Raw genomic sequence first — 15,374 nt, 5'->3', positions numbered from 1 at the left:
CACTTAACATTAACGGCATACAACACAAGCTAAACCAACTAGGAACCTTTATAAACAAACACAACATAAACATCATCGCCATACAGGAAACACATAAACTAAACGAACACGTCCTCAAAAATTGGCTTAAAAAAGAACATTTAAAATGTGAGCTTAACTCACAAACAGACCAACAGCAAAAACACTTCTGGCACGGAACCGCGATCATTTACAAAGAAAACTTAATGCAAAATTGGACAATTGAACACAACATAATAATACAAAACAGAATACAAGAAATCACAATAACAAAGAAAAACGACAACACCCAACGCCAAAAAATACACATAATTAATGTCTACCTCAAATCCGGTCAAGCAAATTCCCAAATAGTACAAAGAACACACGAAATAAATCAATTACATCATCACTTACAGCAACAAGAACGAAACAAAGACATTATCATATTAGGTGACTTTAATTTTGTTGAGAACGACAGCGATACAACCAATCCCAAAACAACAAACACAAAGGACAACAAACAATGGCAAGAAACTAAAAAAGCCTACAACTTATGTGACTCATTCCGACAAAAACACCCAAATTCAAAAGTATACACAAGAGTAACAGCAACGGTAGCAACACGCATTGACCGGATCTACAACAAAGCCACAAACAAACTCATAATTAACAAAGCACACCATATACCGCACACAATATCCGACCACACGCAAGCCCCATACATCACAATCCAAATAACAACAACAAAACAACACGGCAAAACCTTTTGGAAATTAAACAACGAAATCTTAAACGACCTAGAATACAAAACACATATAACAAAAACAATACAAAACATACAAACACAGAAAAACGAGTTCACCCATTTCACGGAATGGTGGGAACATCTGAAAAAGAAAATTAAAAAAGACACAATCACTTACGCAATCGAAACAAAGAAAAGAGAAAATAAAGAAGAAGATGATCTAAACGAACAACTAAAAACACTAAACACCAACTTAAACACAAACACAAAAAAAATAAACAAAGAATATCTCCATACTATCGAAAAACTGAAAACGATCGAACAACACAGAATAAACGGCGCAAAGGTGCGCGCAAGAATCAAACTAGAAACAGAAAATGAAAAACCAGACAGACAATTCTTACAACTCGAAAAAAAACAACAAGAAAAATCCACTATTAAACATATTAAAGACGAAACCGGAAAAATCATTAAAACAAGCGAAGGAATAAAGCAAGAAATTTTCACTTTTTATCATAAGCTCTGGGGACGCGAAGATAACCTAAACAAAACAGAACAAGGAATAATATTAAACACAGAAGGCCAAGAAACGCCAGACGACAACGAAGAATCACAATATATAACCCTCTCAGAACTAACGTCAACCATAAAGGATCTCAATCGAAACTCAACACCAGGAATAGACGGCTTAACTACCGAATTTTATATAACCTTCTGGGAACAACTAAAACACGACATACAAGAACTATACATGAACATCTACATGAATAAGAACATGTCTCAATCAATGAAAATAGCCATAACAAAACTACTGCCGAAGAAAGGACCCCAAAACTTACTGAAAAACTGGAGACCAATTTTCCTACTGACTACAGAATATAAACTACTAACCAAGATAATTACCAAGAAACTTAAAACCAGAATTAAAGACAAAATTAACACGGATCAAAAATGCGGCTTTAAAGGCAGAAGAATAGAGGAAATCCATTACAACATAAACGCAATAATACAATACGCAAAACAAAAATCTCAAGAACTAGCCATTATCACAACAGACTTCGAAAAAGCTTTCGATCACGTTAATCACGAACTAATATTTAAAACACTTAAATACTTCGGACTACCAAAAACGCTAATCAATTGGATCCAAATAATATACCACGATATAAAGAGCAAAATAGAAGTGAACGGACAAACCACGGAAGAAATCTTGATCAAGAGAGGACTAAGGCAAGGGTGTCCGTTAAGTATGATTCTCTACACCTGCATCGGAGAGATCTTGAATAAATTAATAAAAAAGAACAAAAAAATCACGAGCTTCAAATTGACAACCACAAAAATCCAAATACAACAATACGCGGATGACAATACCTTTTTTATAACGGATAAACAAAGCGCAACCGAACTCTTTAAAGAAATGAAGAAATACGAAGAAATTACTGGACAGAAACTAAACATGGCAAAAACACAAATCATAGCTTTCACACCATTCATAAAAAATCAACTCTCGGAACTATACCCAACCCACATGAAGGAAGAAATAAAAATTCTCGGAATTTGGTATAACGGAAAAAATGACGTCATGAAAATAAACTGGATAAAAGCAAAAAAAAAAATACAATCAATCCAACACCAGTACGCCACCCTAAACCTATCCATCTACGGAAAAACACAAATAATAAAGTCACTAATGATAGCCCAACTCTTACATATCGCCAGAATTATAAGGCCAACCAAACAAATAATTAAAGAAATAAACAAAATTCTCTACGACTATCTCTGGAACCCCAAAAAGATAGAACCAATGAAGAGGCTGAAACTAATCAATAAAAAGGAACAAGGAGGAATTAGGATGGTTGATCTGGAATCAAAAATAGCCGCGGCGCAACTAGAGCAAATAAAATTTTTATACAATACCACAAAAGCAACACAACCGTACCACGCATGGGCAATGTTTCAACTTGGAACCAAAGGCAAAAACATCATACCCCATTTATTCGGAAACCACTATCCCAAAGCATCACAGCCAAATGAAACATGGATGTACATCATTAAAAAATTCAACGAAATACAAGAAACAAATAAAGATTTTGACTGGAAAAACAACACAATGAGGGCAGTATATAACGAGCTGGTAGTCAAAAGAGCAATCAAGACCGAAATCACAATGGGACGAGACCAAATCAATTGGACGCATATACACTTGACAAATAAGGAGCACAAATTAATATTTAATAACATGGAACGTGAAACTTCCTATCTCACGGCACACAAGGCTTTCAAATGGGGAGATTTCCGGAAATCACGAGGTATAACGACAACGTCAAACGGACAGCAAAGAATAAACAGATGTAACTTCTGTCATGAAAACTCGGACAACATCTACCACTTGCTCAACGAATGTAAAATCACAAAACAAATCTACCATAAATTAAACAGTTTCACAACAAACGAATATCACCACACTTTTTTACCGGACAAATTTGCAACAATGTACAATCAAAGCCCAACACAATTCGAAAACAACACAACAAATCAAAAACTACTAATACTGACAAAATACAAAATAATAAGCGAAAAAAACAAACTCACAGCCGCAAACGAATATCTCGATGACCCGCAGAGCTTTACAAACAGCATAACATGGAAAATCAAAGTCAAATTTAAAAGACAAATGGACGCAACACCAAACAACAACACTTCAAAATTACAAAATCGACCCACCACCTCACAGACTTAGGTAGTCTAACGGTTAAAACGCCGGCTCGTAAAGCCGAAGATCCCGGGTTCGATTCCCCGCTCAACCAACAACAACCCATACTGTAATCTCAACGTAAACCATATATAAGATAAATGGCGAAACGGTTGCAAACACCGCCACAACAGTCAGAGGTCCTGGGTTCGATTCCCAACCAATGCAGACTCCTCAAGAGGAGCGTACGGCGCTAACCATGTAAACTCAAATGTCTAAACAGTACTCCAAATATATTCAGCATAACTGGCCATATTTAAGAGTTATGAGTTAAAACATAACCCAACTACAAACTACCTTCACTCCTAAATACATAACAAAATCCGAACACTAAAATCAGAGCGATAAAGCTCCTACCATTGCGTATATGCTCGAGCGTAGCAACAACGCTATCTACATACTACCTTCACATAAATGCACATATACAAGCCCGCTTTAACAGTAAAGCTGCCTACATACACCTTCACTAACACCTGGAATATTATATACGTGTTCCCATTGCCTGTAAGCCTATTAACGTTATTACCGCAAAACGGAAACGTTCACCTAGACAATATTCGCTTACCCGCCACACTAGGCCTGTTATAGTAACATTAAATGTATGTATATTGTATACCCACTAAATGTAAGTCTTATTTAGCCTCGCCCTATTCTATTTTATCATTTCGCCTCGCTGTTTAGCGCCAAATTATTACTCTACCTTCTCCACTTTACGTTGTATTTTATCTTGTTCGTTGTATATTCAGTTCCTTTCTTAACCAATAAATAACATAAAAAAGAAAAAAAATAAAAAAAAAATAATTGCCCCCGCCGCTAGCAAGGCCCTCATGAAGGGCGAAGCGCTAGCCAATTTTTGTCCTTTGTCGTTTTTTCACGCGCGCTCTCTAGCGCCTCAAAGTGACTCCTAAAGTCACTCTTTTTCCCGCCCTTTTTCTTTGTCGCCTTTCTTGTGTGTGTGCGCTCTCTAGCGCCTAAAAGTGACTAATAGAGCCACTTTTCTTTCCCGCCCTTTTTCTTATCACTTGTTGTGTGCGCTCTCTAGCGCCTCATAGTGACTCATAGTGAAGTCTCTATTCTTTTCTCTCTCTGCCATCTTTTGTCCACTATCGTACATGCCCTGTGGCATGTAAACAAAATACAACATGACATCTACCTTTGCCTTGACCAGATCGGTCAACATAACGGTACACTCACATATTGAATTTTTAATTGATGACTTTCTAAGCATCATCCAACAATATCAACCTTTAAAAAACCAAATCGACAACATCACAGGATGCCGGACTTTAAACCGTCATCAACAAATTTTTCAATTAACCTTCCTCACCGAAACTGATAAAAACGAGACAAAACAAATTCTACAAACGACACCAATTTTTGAATACCAAGGAGAAAAAATAACACTACAAGTAACGGAACCGCCACCACTCTTAAATAAAATCACACTGGTTCCCGTTCCTTGTGAATGGGAATTTGAACAAATGGAGGAAATTGTCAGACATAATAAATGGGGAATTTTAAGAAAAATAACACTGTGCACTCACAGAAACATACCTCACGTGAGAAACGGCTTCTATCATCTATTTATCGAAAAAATTCAAATACAAAACGTTCAAGATCAAATCATTGTAGCTGGACAACGAATACGCACCATCAAACCTGGACAAGAAAACACACGACCGAAATGCAACCGATGCGGCCTACCCGGACATTGGGCAAACAGATGCACTCTTCAACAATCACAAACAACACGAGCTACCACCAACCCTGACCCTGTCAACTTTCCAGACCTGACAACTGGCTCGACTCACGAAAGACTTGTCCATATTATAGGCGAACGACAACAAAACAATCTTCCAGGCCCATCGGGACTTATATCCCCCATCATAAAAAAAACAAACAAAGAAAAACCTCCACCCCTCCACCCTCGAAACAAGGAATCGTAAGCGATACAGCCAACGACGCTGACGATGAACTAACAAATAACGAAATCTTTTTGGAACTTACAAATATCGACTCCTCAGTCTTTATCGACCAAAAAAACGAAAATGCAAACCCCCTCAACCAACCAGATGAAGAAGAACATTCTCAACCTTCAACACAAAAAGAAAACGAAACAACAAACACTCAACCAACACCAAACAACACACCATCAACACCACACAAAGGAAGAAAACTGACACCCAAAGAAGAACAGGAAAGAAAGAAAGCCAAAATAGGAGACGCAAACAGAAGAATAGACTTACCTGGAGATCCTGATCTCCACAGCTGACTACCAAGGGGACTCACACTTTTCTCTCAAACCGCCTCTTGGTCCTGAATTAATTGCAGAATCTGAGTCTGAATCTGAAATAAAAATAACATCTTTAAACATACGAGGCATAAACAAAAAATTTTTTTTGAACAAAACAGGATACAATCTATAAAACTAACTGGAAAAACACAAAACAAAACAATAACCCTAATCAACTTGTACCTAAAATCCGGAAACCCTAGCACAAGGAAAAAACAACAAAACCTAATTGAAAGCAAAATAAAGAACCAAAATATAGAAAACCTAATCATACTAGGCGATTTTAATTTTATATATAATGATTTGGACACAATAAATAAACTCAGAACAACAAAAATGGATCAACAAAATTGGATACGAATTAAAAAGCTCTTTAAATTAATAGACACCTTCAGACACCAAAATAAAAATGAAAAAGAATTTTCCTTTGTCACAGCAAAATCTGCCACTAGAATAGATAGAATTTATGCGACACAATCTATAATAAACAAACAAAAAAACTCACATTACATACCCGTCACTTTTTCCGACCACTCAAAACCCCATTCCTCATCATCCAACTTGGTAAAGCACGCAGACAGGGAAAATCATTCTGGAAAATAAACAACTACTCATTGTTAGACGAAAAATATTACTGCGATTCGATAATAAAATTAATAAGAGAATATCAATTTGAAAATACCGAACCAAATAAACTTATATGGTGGGAAAATTTAAAAAAACGAATAAAAAATCATACAATAAAATATGCGCAATACAAAAATAATCAAAAACGAAAACTTGAAAAAACCCTAAAACAAAAACTAAAACTTCTAACAGAATCCCTAACCGCAAACGACCTAACCATAAATAAACAATATAAAGAAACAATTGAAAAACTCAAATCTATTGAAACGGAAAAACTAGAAGGACAAAAAATACGCTCTAGGATAAAACACATAGGAAATGGAGAAAAACCAAACAAAGAATTTTTCACATTAGAACAAAAAAACCAACTCAAAACAGGTATCTATCAATTAAAAAATGAAAACGGCCAAATTACGAACAACCCAAATCACATTGAAAAAATAATACATCAATTTTACACCAAATTATGGGGAACGGAAAATAAAATAGACCGCACCAAACAAAATCAAATTCTAGAAAAAATAGGAAATAAAAGCGCAAGCAAATCCCTTGACCAAAACATAGAACCTCCCTCTATCATAAATAAACAAGAAATAATTCTAGCCATAAGCTCTTTAAACAATAATTCATCCCCCGGCTCTGACGGACTTACTAGCGAATTTTACAAAAAATTTCAAAATTATCTAATGGACGACCTAATTGAATTATACGCGAACATTTATTTAAAAAAAGAAATGACAAATAATATGAAATTGGCTATAACAAAACTAATACCAAAAAAAGGCGACCTTAATTACATAAAAAACTGGAGACCCATTTCATTGCTAAACACTGATTAAAAAATTTTAAATAAAATTATTACCAATAGACTGAGGCCACAACTCGACGACAAAATTGACACATCACAAAAATGCGGCGTAACAAATAGGCAAATGCAAGAAATTCATTACAATATCAATTCGGCAATAGAACATAGTAAAGATAAAAATAACAAATTGGCACTCTTAGTAACAGACTTTGAAAAAGCATTCGACAAAGCGGACCACCACCTAATTCAACAAATTCTAAAAAAATTCAAAGTCGACCAATTTACAATAAAATGGGTCACCATACTCTACCGAAACATTAGCAGTAAAATTGAAATTAACGGCAAAAATTCAAACAATATAAGCATAAAACAAGGGGTCCGTCAGGGCTGTTCTCTATCAATGATTTTATATATTTGCCTTGGACAAGTGTTAGCTGAATTAATCCAAAACAATCCGGAATTCAAAGGTATCAAAATTAGAAAAAACACAATTAAAATGCAACAATACGCCGACAATAATACCTTTTTCATATCAGACCAAAATTCAATCAAACACCTTTTTATAGAACTTGACAATTATGAAAAAATTACAGGCCAAACATTAAACAAAAACAAAAACAAAATACTAACGCTTGTCCAAGATTTTAAATCGCTTTTACTTGCTAACTACAACCAATACTTTACCGAACAAATCAAAATACTAGGAATTATCTATAATGAAACAAATAATAATAACGCAATCAACTGGAACGCAGCAAAAGGCAAAATCACAAATATAATAAAACAATACGAACACCTAAATTTAACCATGTTTGGCAAAATAAATATCATAAATTCCCTAATTGTATCCAAAATAATACACCTAGCGCGAATAATTATCCCCGACAACACAACAATAAAATATTTACAACATGTCGCAAATCAATTTTTATGGACCCCACTCAAAATAGAACCCCTTAGCCGAACTAAACTACAATCTGACTACAAAGAAGGCGGACTTAAGATGATAAACATACGTAATAAAATAAATGCAGCCCAACTAGAAAGAATAAAATATATCAAAAATATTAGCGAAACAAACCAGATCTTTCATGACTGGATGCTTTACCAAATTGGATTTAAAATAAGAAGAATCAATAACAACCTCTTTAGTAATAACTACCCAAAACGCTTAGAACCCAACCCAAAATGGAAATATATATTAACACAATACGATAAACTTAACCTCCATGACCCAGAATTTGATTGGGAAAACTCCAAACTTAAAAATTTATACCAGACACTAAACCAAATTACAGCAACAAAAAACATTCATAAACTCACAGACTCCAACCAAAACATCAACTGGCTAGCCCTACTCTTCAAAACACCGAAAACAAAAGACCTATTCACAAACAACGAAAGACAAATTGCCTATCGTATATCCCAAGGTGCCTTCTGCTGGGGAGACTTTCAAAAACGCCATCCATCAAATCTATCAAAACAAAACAGGACAATTAATCAAACGTAATTGTAACTTCTGTCAATCCAACAAAAGATAACATCAAACATTTAATTTTAGATTGCGAAATAACTAAAAGTATAATTCAAAATTTAAATTTATTTACAACTCAAAACTTTAATCAAAGTTTCCTGCCAAACGAGGATGCACTCCTTTTTAATCAAAATTCATTAGGCTTCCAAAATAATTTCGTAAATTTAAAAATCCTCCAAATCATAAAAACAACAATAATTAAATTCAAAACTATTTTGGAAACTAGAAATGAATATGCTACGGATAAAAACCAATTTATAATTAATCTTACCGATGAAATCATATCCAAATTCCAAACCTTTACTTCGGACCTAAAAATAAAAATAGGATTAGAAAAACTAACAGAACTTTTAAACACAAATCTCATGGACCAAGAGACGGTTGGCGTTGCTGCGCTCCCCTCTCTGTAATTTTAACCTTATTATATATATCACTGTACGTACCTATTTACTTACTCTTACTCTTTTGCTCCACCTTACGGCACCGGTTTCGGCCGAAGATGTACTACAAAATTACCAATTACTTACTCTTACTCTTTTGCGCCACCTTACGGCACCGGTTTCGGCCGAAGATGTATTATACGAATGATGATCCAACCGCATGAGATTAAAAATAATCTACGTAGCACTGGACCCAATAAGGGTTCAGTTGCACACCTGAGTATAATATATAAGATAAAAAAAAAAAAAGGAAAAACTAGATGTTAGCCTTGTATACAAAGCCTGTTAACATAATTGCAAGGGGGGAGTTTCTTTCTTTGCTATGTTCAATTACCGATGATATATTGTAATGTATTTCTTGGAGTTGGCGATTGGGTAAGCCACATCTCTCTGTAAGCAGGAAATTTCGTTTTTTTATTTGTTTGTTAGTCTGTTAGCTATAGTTTTACTTTTATTGTATTTGGTGTTTAACAATGAAATCGGACGCCAGTTTTTAATTAGAGTAATGTCACCTTTTTGGGGATTTGTTTTGTGTGTGCGATTATCATTGTATTTGTTTTAGAAAAAAATATATGTTGTTGTAAGTCTCGTGCAGTGTGTGTTTTATTTAGGGCCAAAATATCGTATAATCTCGGGATTGGTTAGTACTTGGATGGGTGACGGAGTAGGAATACGAATTTTCGTAGGCACGATATGATTTTTTTAATTAATTTCAATGCTTACATTTTTAAATTGTGAGACCAACAAATGCTAACCGATTCTGCCTACAACCATACCAGGTTGAATGCACCCGATCTTGTCCGACCTCGGAAGTTAGGCAACCTCAGGATTGGATAGTACTTGGATGTGTGACCGCGTAGGAATACGAATTGTCGTTTGTAAAACATTAAACCTTAAAATGTTTTCATTTATAAACAGTTTAGACCAATAAATGTTAAACAATACTGTCTACGACCATACCAGGTTGAATGCATCCGATCTCGGAAGTTAGGCAATTTCGGGATTGGTTAGTACTTTGATGGGTGACCGCGTAGGAATACGAATTGTCGTAGGCAAAACATAATTTTTTCAATTTATATCAATGCTTACCTTTTTTAATTGTTAGACCAAAAAATGCTAACCAATTCTGCCTACAACCATACCAGGTTGAATTCACCCTAACTTGTCCGATTTCGGATGTTAGGCAATCTCGGGATTGGTTAGCACTTGGATGGGTGACCGCGTAGGAATACGAATTGTCGTAGGCAAAACATAATTTTTTCAATTTATATCAATGCTTACCTTTTTTAATTGTTAGACCAAAAAATGCTAACCAATTCTGTCTACAACCATACCAGGTTGAATGCACCCGATACCAGGTTGAGTGCACCCAATCTTGTCCGAACGAACTCGGAAGTTAAGCAACCACGGGATTGGTTAGTACTTGGATGGGTGACCGCATAGGAATACCAATTGTCGTAAGCAAAATATAATTCCTTGAAATTTTTACAATTTTAAACAGTTTAGACCAATAAATGTTGAACAATACTGTCGACGACCATTCAAGGTTGAATGCACCCGATCTCGTCCGATCTCGGAAGTTAGGCAATCTCAGGATTGGATAGTACTTGGATGTGCGACCGCCTATTAATACGAATTGTCGTAGGCAAAATATGATTCCTTTAAATTTCTACATTTTCAAACAGTTTAGACCAATAAATATTGAACAATACTCTCTACGACCATTCAAGGTTAAATGCACCCGATCTCGTCCGATCTCGGAAGTTAGGCAACCCCAGGATTGCATAGTACTTGTATATGTGACCGCCTACTAAAACGAATTGTCGTAGGCGAAATATGATTCCTTCAAATTTATACATGTTTAAACACTTTAGACCAATAAATGTTGAACAATACTGTCTACGAACATTCCAGGTTGAATGCACCCGATCTCGTCCGATCTTGGAAGTTAGGCAACCTCAGGATTGGATAGTGCTTGGGGGTGTGACCGCCTATTAATACGAATTGTCGTAGGCCAAATATGATTCCTTTAAATTTTTACATTTTTAAATAGTTTATACCAAAAAATGTTGAACAATAATGTCTACGACCATTCCAGGTTGAATGCACCCGATCTCGTAAGTTAAGCAACCTCGGGATTTGTTAGTACTTGGTTGGGTGACCGCCTAGGAATACGAATTGTCGTAGGCAACTATGATTTTTTAAATTAATTTAAATGTTTACTTTTTAAATAGTTTAGACAGAAAAATGTTAACCAATTCTGCCTGCAACCATACCAGGTTGAATAAACCCTATCTTGTCCGATCTCGGAAGTTAAGCAAACTCGGGATTGGTTGGTACTTGGATGAGTGACAGCCTAGGAATGCCAGTTGTCGTAGGCGAAATATGATTCCTTTAAATTTTTACATTTTTAAACAGTTTAGACCAATAAATGTTGAACAATACTGTTTACGACCATTCCAGGTTGAATGCACCCGATCTTGTCCGATCTCGGAAGTTAGGCAACCTCAGGATTGGATAGTACTTGGATGTGTGACCGCATAGGAATACGAATTGTCGTAGGCAAAATATGATTCTTTTAAATTTTTACATTTTTAAACAGTTTAGACCAATAAATATTCAGCAATACTGTCTACGACCATACCAGGTTGAATGCACCCGATCTCGTCCGATCTCGGAAGTTAGGCAATCTCGGGATTGGTTAGTACTTGGATGGGTGACCGCGTAGGAATACCAATTGTCGTAGGCGAAATATGATTCCTTCAAATTTATACATTTTTAAACACTTTAGACCAATAAATGTTGAACAATACTGTCTACGAACATTCCAGGTTGAATGCACCCGATCTCGTCCGATCTTGGAAGTTAGGCAACCTCAGGATTGGATAGTGCTTGGGGGTGTGACCGCCTATTAATACGAATTGTCGTAGGCCAAATATGATTCCTTTAAATTTTTACATTTTTAAATAGTTTATACCAAAAAATGTTGAACAATACTGTCTACGACCATTCCAGGTTGAATTCACCCGATCTCGAAAGTTAAGCAACCTCGGTATTGGTTAGTACTTGGTTGGGTGACCGCCTAGGAATACGAATTGTCGTAGGCAACTATGATTTTTTAAATTAATTTTAATGTTAACTTTTTAAATTGTTTATACCAAAAAATGCTAACAATTCTGCCTACAACCACAACAGGTTGAATGTAACCGATCTTGTCCGAACTCGTAAGTAAGGCAACCTCGGGATTCCTCGGGATTTGTTAGTACTTGGTTGGGTGACCGCCTAGGAATACGAATTGTCGTAGGCAACTATGATTTTTTAAATTAATTTAAATGTTTACTTTTTAAATAGTTTAGACAGAAAAATGTTAATCAATTCTGCCTGCAACCATACCAGGTTGAATAAACCCTATCTTGTCCGATCTCGGAAGTTAAGCAAACTCGGGATTGGTTGGTACTTGGATGAGTGACAGCCTAGGAATGCCAGTTGTCGTAGGCGAAATATGATTCCTTTAAATTTTTACATTTTTAAACAGTTTAGACCAATAAATGTTGAACAATACTGTTTACGACCATTCCAGGTTGAATGCACCCGATCTTGTCCGATCTCGGAAGTTAGGCAACCTCAGGATTGGATAGTACTTGGATGTGTGACCGCATAGGAATACGAATTGTCGTAGGCAAAATATGATTCTTTTAAATTTTTACATTTTTAAACAGTTTAGACCAACAAATATTCAGCAATACTGTCTACGACCATACCAGGTTTAATGCACCCGATCTCGTCCGATCTCGGAAGTTAGGCAATCTCGGGATTGGTTAGTACTTGGATGGGTGACCGCGTAGGAATACGAATTGTCGTAGGCAAAATATGATTCTTTTAAATTTTTACATTTTTAAACAGTTTAGACCAATAAATATTCAGCAATACTGTCTACGACCATAAAAGGTTGAATGCACCCGATCTCGGAAGTTAGGCAATCTCGGGATTGGTTAGTACTTGGATGGGTGACCGCGTTGGAATACGAATTGTCGTAGGCAAAATATGATTTTTTTAAATTATTTCAATGCTTACATTTTAAATTTGTTTAGATAAAAAAATGCTAACCAATTCTGCCTACAACCACAACAGGTTGAATGTAACCGATCTTGTCCGAACTCGTAAGTAAGGCAACCTCGGGATTCTTTGGGATTTGTTAGTACTTGGTTGGGTGACCGCCTAGGAATACGAATTGTCGTAGGCAACTATGATTTTTTAAATTAATTTAAATGTTTACTTTTTAAATAGTTTAGACAGAAAAATGTTAATCAATTCTGCCTGCAACCATACCAGGTTGAATAAACCCTATCTTGTCCGATCTCGGAAGTTAAGCAAACTCGGGATTGGTTGGTACTTGGATGAGTGACAGCCTAGGAATGCCAGTTGTCGTAGGCGAAATATGATTCCTTTAAATTTTTACATTTTTAAACAGTTTAGACCAATAAATGTTGAACAATACTGTTTACGACCATTCCAGGTTGAATGCACCCGATCTTGTCCGATCTCGGAAGTTAGGCAACCTCAGGATTGGATAGTACTTGGATGTGTGACCGCATAGGAATACGAATTGTCGTAGGCAAAATATGATTCTTTTAAATTTTTACATTTTTAAACAGTTTAGACCAACAAATATTCAGCAATACTGTCTACGACCATACCAGGTTTAATGCACCCGATCTCGTCCGATCTCGGAAGTTAGGCAATCTCGGGATTGGTTAGTACTTGGATGGGTGACCGCGTAGGAATACGAATTGTCGTAGGCAAAATATGATTCTTTTAAATTTTTACATTTTTAAACAGTTTAGACCAATACATATTCAGCAATACTGTCTACGACCATAAAAGGTTGAATGCACCCGATCTCGGAAGTTAGGCAATCTCGGGATTGGTTAGTACTTGGATGGGTGACCGCGTTGGAATACGAATTGTCGTAGGCAAAATATGATTTTTTTAAATTATTTCAATGCTTACATTTTAAATTTGTTTAGATAAAAAAATGCTAACCAATTCTGCCTACAACCATACCAGGTTGAATGCACCCGAGCTTGTCCGATCTCGGAAGTTTAGCAACCACGGGATTGATTAATACTTGGATGGGTGTTGCGCCGCACTGCGACCTGTGCAGTGGGGCCTAGCCCCTGACCACATACAGTTGCTCGGTGGGTCGCAACCTCGCGAGTTCTTGTTGCTTGCAAAGGTTTCTGGTCCGATATGCTACCTGTCATAACCAATCAAAAGTATATTGTTACAACGAATTAAAACGTTATCAAACAGCATTAGTGAACGTTATTTTCAAGTTAATGTGAGACAGACAGCCACCGCCTATTGCAGCGACTGTCGGCTAAGACTTCGCAAAAGACTTCTCTAGAAAAAATCCCAAAGCCGCTAAGAAACGACATGTATATAGCCAATACGTAGGAAGAAAAAGAACACGAAAGTTACGTCATATTTGGCCAATAAGACTGGCCGGCACTCTAAAACATGGCTAGGCATTACAGCGGCCATTCTAAGGCCAAATTGCAGCGGGAGTCAGACGCCAGCAAAACAAGTAGCTTGTGTTGCAGAACGTGAGAACACCGCCTGCAAGACTGACAGTTATAGATTACGAGATTAAAGGTTACATGTCAAGTTTGAAACAAGGCTAACTGACGCAGGAAAACACAGGAATTTTACACACAACAATACGGAAAACTTTACATCATCAAATATGATATTATGTAACTGAAGAACATATTTGGCAAACGAAAGCTGAAACGCGTTATCTAAAACCCTATTTATCACATCGTAAAATAACTTAATGAACTTTAAGATTTGGCTTATGGCAGTTATTCAATTTGGGTGTTAAAGTGTTAATAAACACGTAACAATGGCAATGGGTGGCCGCGTAGGAATACCTATTGTCGCAAGCAAAATATGATTTATTTAAATTTTTACATTTTTAAATAGTTTAGACCCAAAAATATTGAACAATACTGCCTACGAACATGCCAGGTTGAATGCACCCAATATCGTCGGATTTCGTAAGTTAAGCAAACTCGGGATTGTTTAGTACTTGAATGGGTGACCGCCAAGGAATAGCAATTGCCGTAAAAAAAATATGACTACTTTAAATTTTTAAATATAGTTTAGACCGAAA

General features: G+C 36.1%; 1 non-coding gene and 7 pseudogenes across 1 annotated transcript; all 8 read left to right on the top strand.

The window, feature by feature from the left end:
- The first annotated feature begins 10,519 nt into the window (after nucleotides 1–10,519).
- LOC146136656 (5S ribosomal RNA) lies at nucleotides 10,520–10,663 on the top strand (annotated as a pseudogene).
- Nucleotides 10,664–11,280: 617 nt separating this feature from the next.
- LOC146136655 (5S ribosomal RNA) lies at nucleotides 11,281–11,389 on the top strand (annotated as a pseudogene).
- A 256-nt stretch (nucleotides 11,390–11,645) lies between these two features.
- LOC146136654 (5S ribosomal RNA) lies at nucleotides 11,646–11,764 on the top strand (annotated as a pseudogene).
- Nucleotides 11,765–11,829: 65 nt separating this feature from the next.
- LOC146136653 (5S ribosomal RNA) lies at nucleotides 11,830–11,948 on the top strand. Its single transcript, XR_014501642.1, has one exon. It is a non-coding gene; the product is annotated as a 5S ribosomal RNA (ribosomal RNA).
- An 814-nt stretch (nucleotides 11,949–12,762) lies between these two features.
- Nucleotides 12,763–12,881, top strand: LOC146136652 (5S ribosomal RNA; annotated as a pseudogene).
- A 65-nt stretch (nucleotides 12,882–12,946) lies between these two features.
- On the top strand, nucleotides 12,947–13,065 carry LOC146136651 (5S ribosomal RNA; annotated as a pseudogene).
- Nucleotides 13,066–13,698: 633 nt separating this feature from the next.
- Nucleotides 13,699–13,817, top strand: LOC146136650 (5S ribosomal RNA; annotated as a pseudogene).
- A 65-nt stretch (nucleotides 13,818–13,882) lies between these two features.
- LOC146136649 (5S ribosomal RNA) lies at nucleotides 13,883–14,001 on the top strand (annotated as a pseudogene).
- The last annotated feature ends 1,373 nt before the right edge of the window (nucleotides 14,002–15,374 follow it).

Source organism: Ascidiella aspersa, chromosome 8 (genome assembly GCF_963924565.1).
Source record: "Ascidiella aspersa chromosome 8, kaAscAspe10.2, whole genome shotgun sequence".
Taxonomy (NCBI): Eukaryota; Metazoa; Chordata; class Ascidiacea; order Phlebobranchia; family Ascidiidae; genus Ascidiella; species Ascidiella aspersa.
The sequence above is the reverse complement of the archived record's forward strand: the minus strand, read 5'-3'. Positions and strand labels throughout refer to the sequence as shown.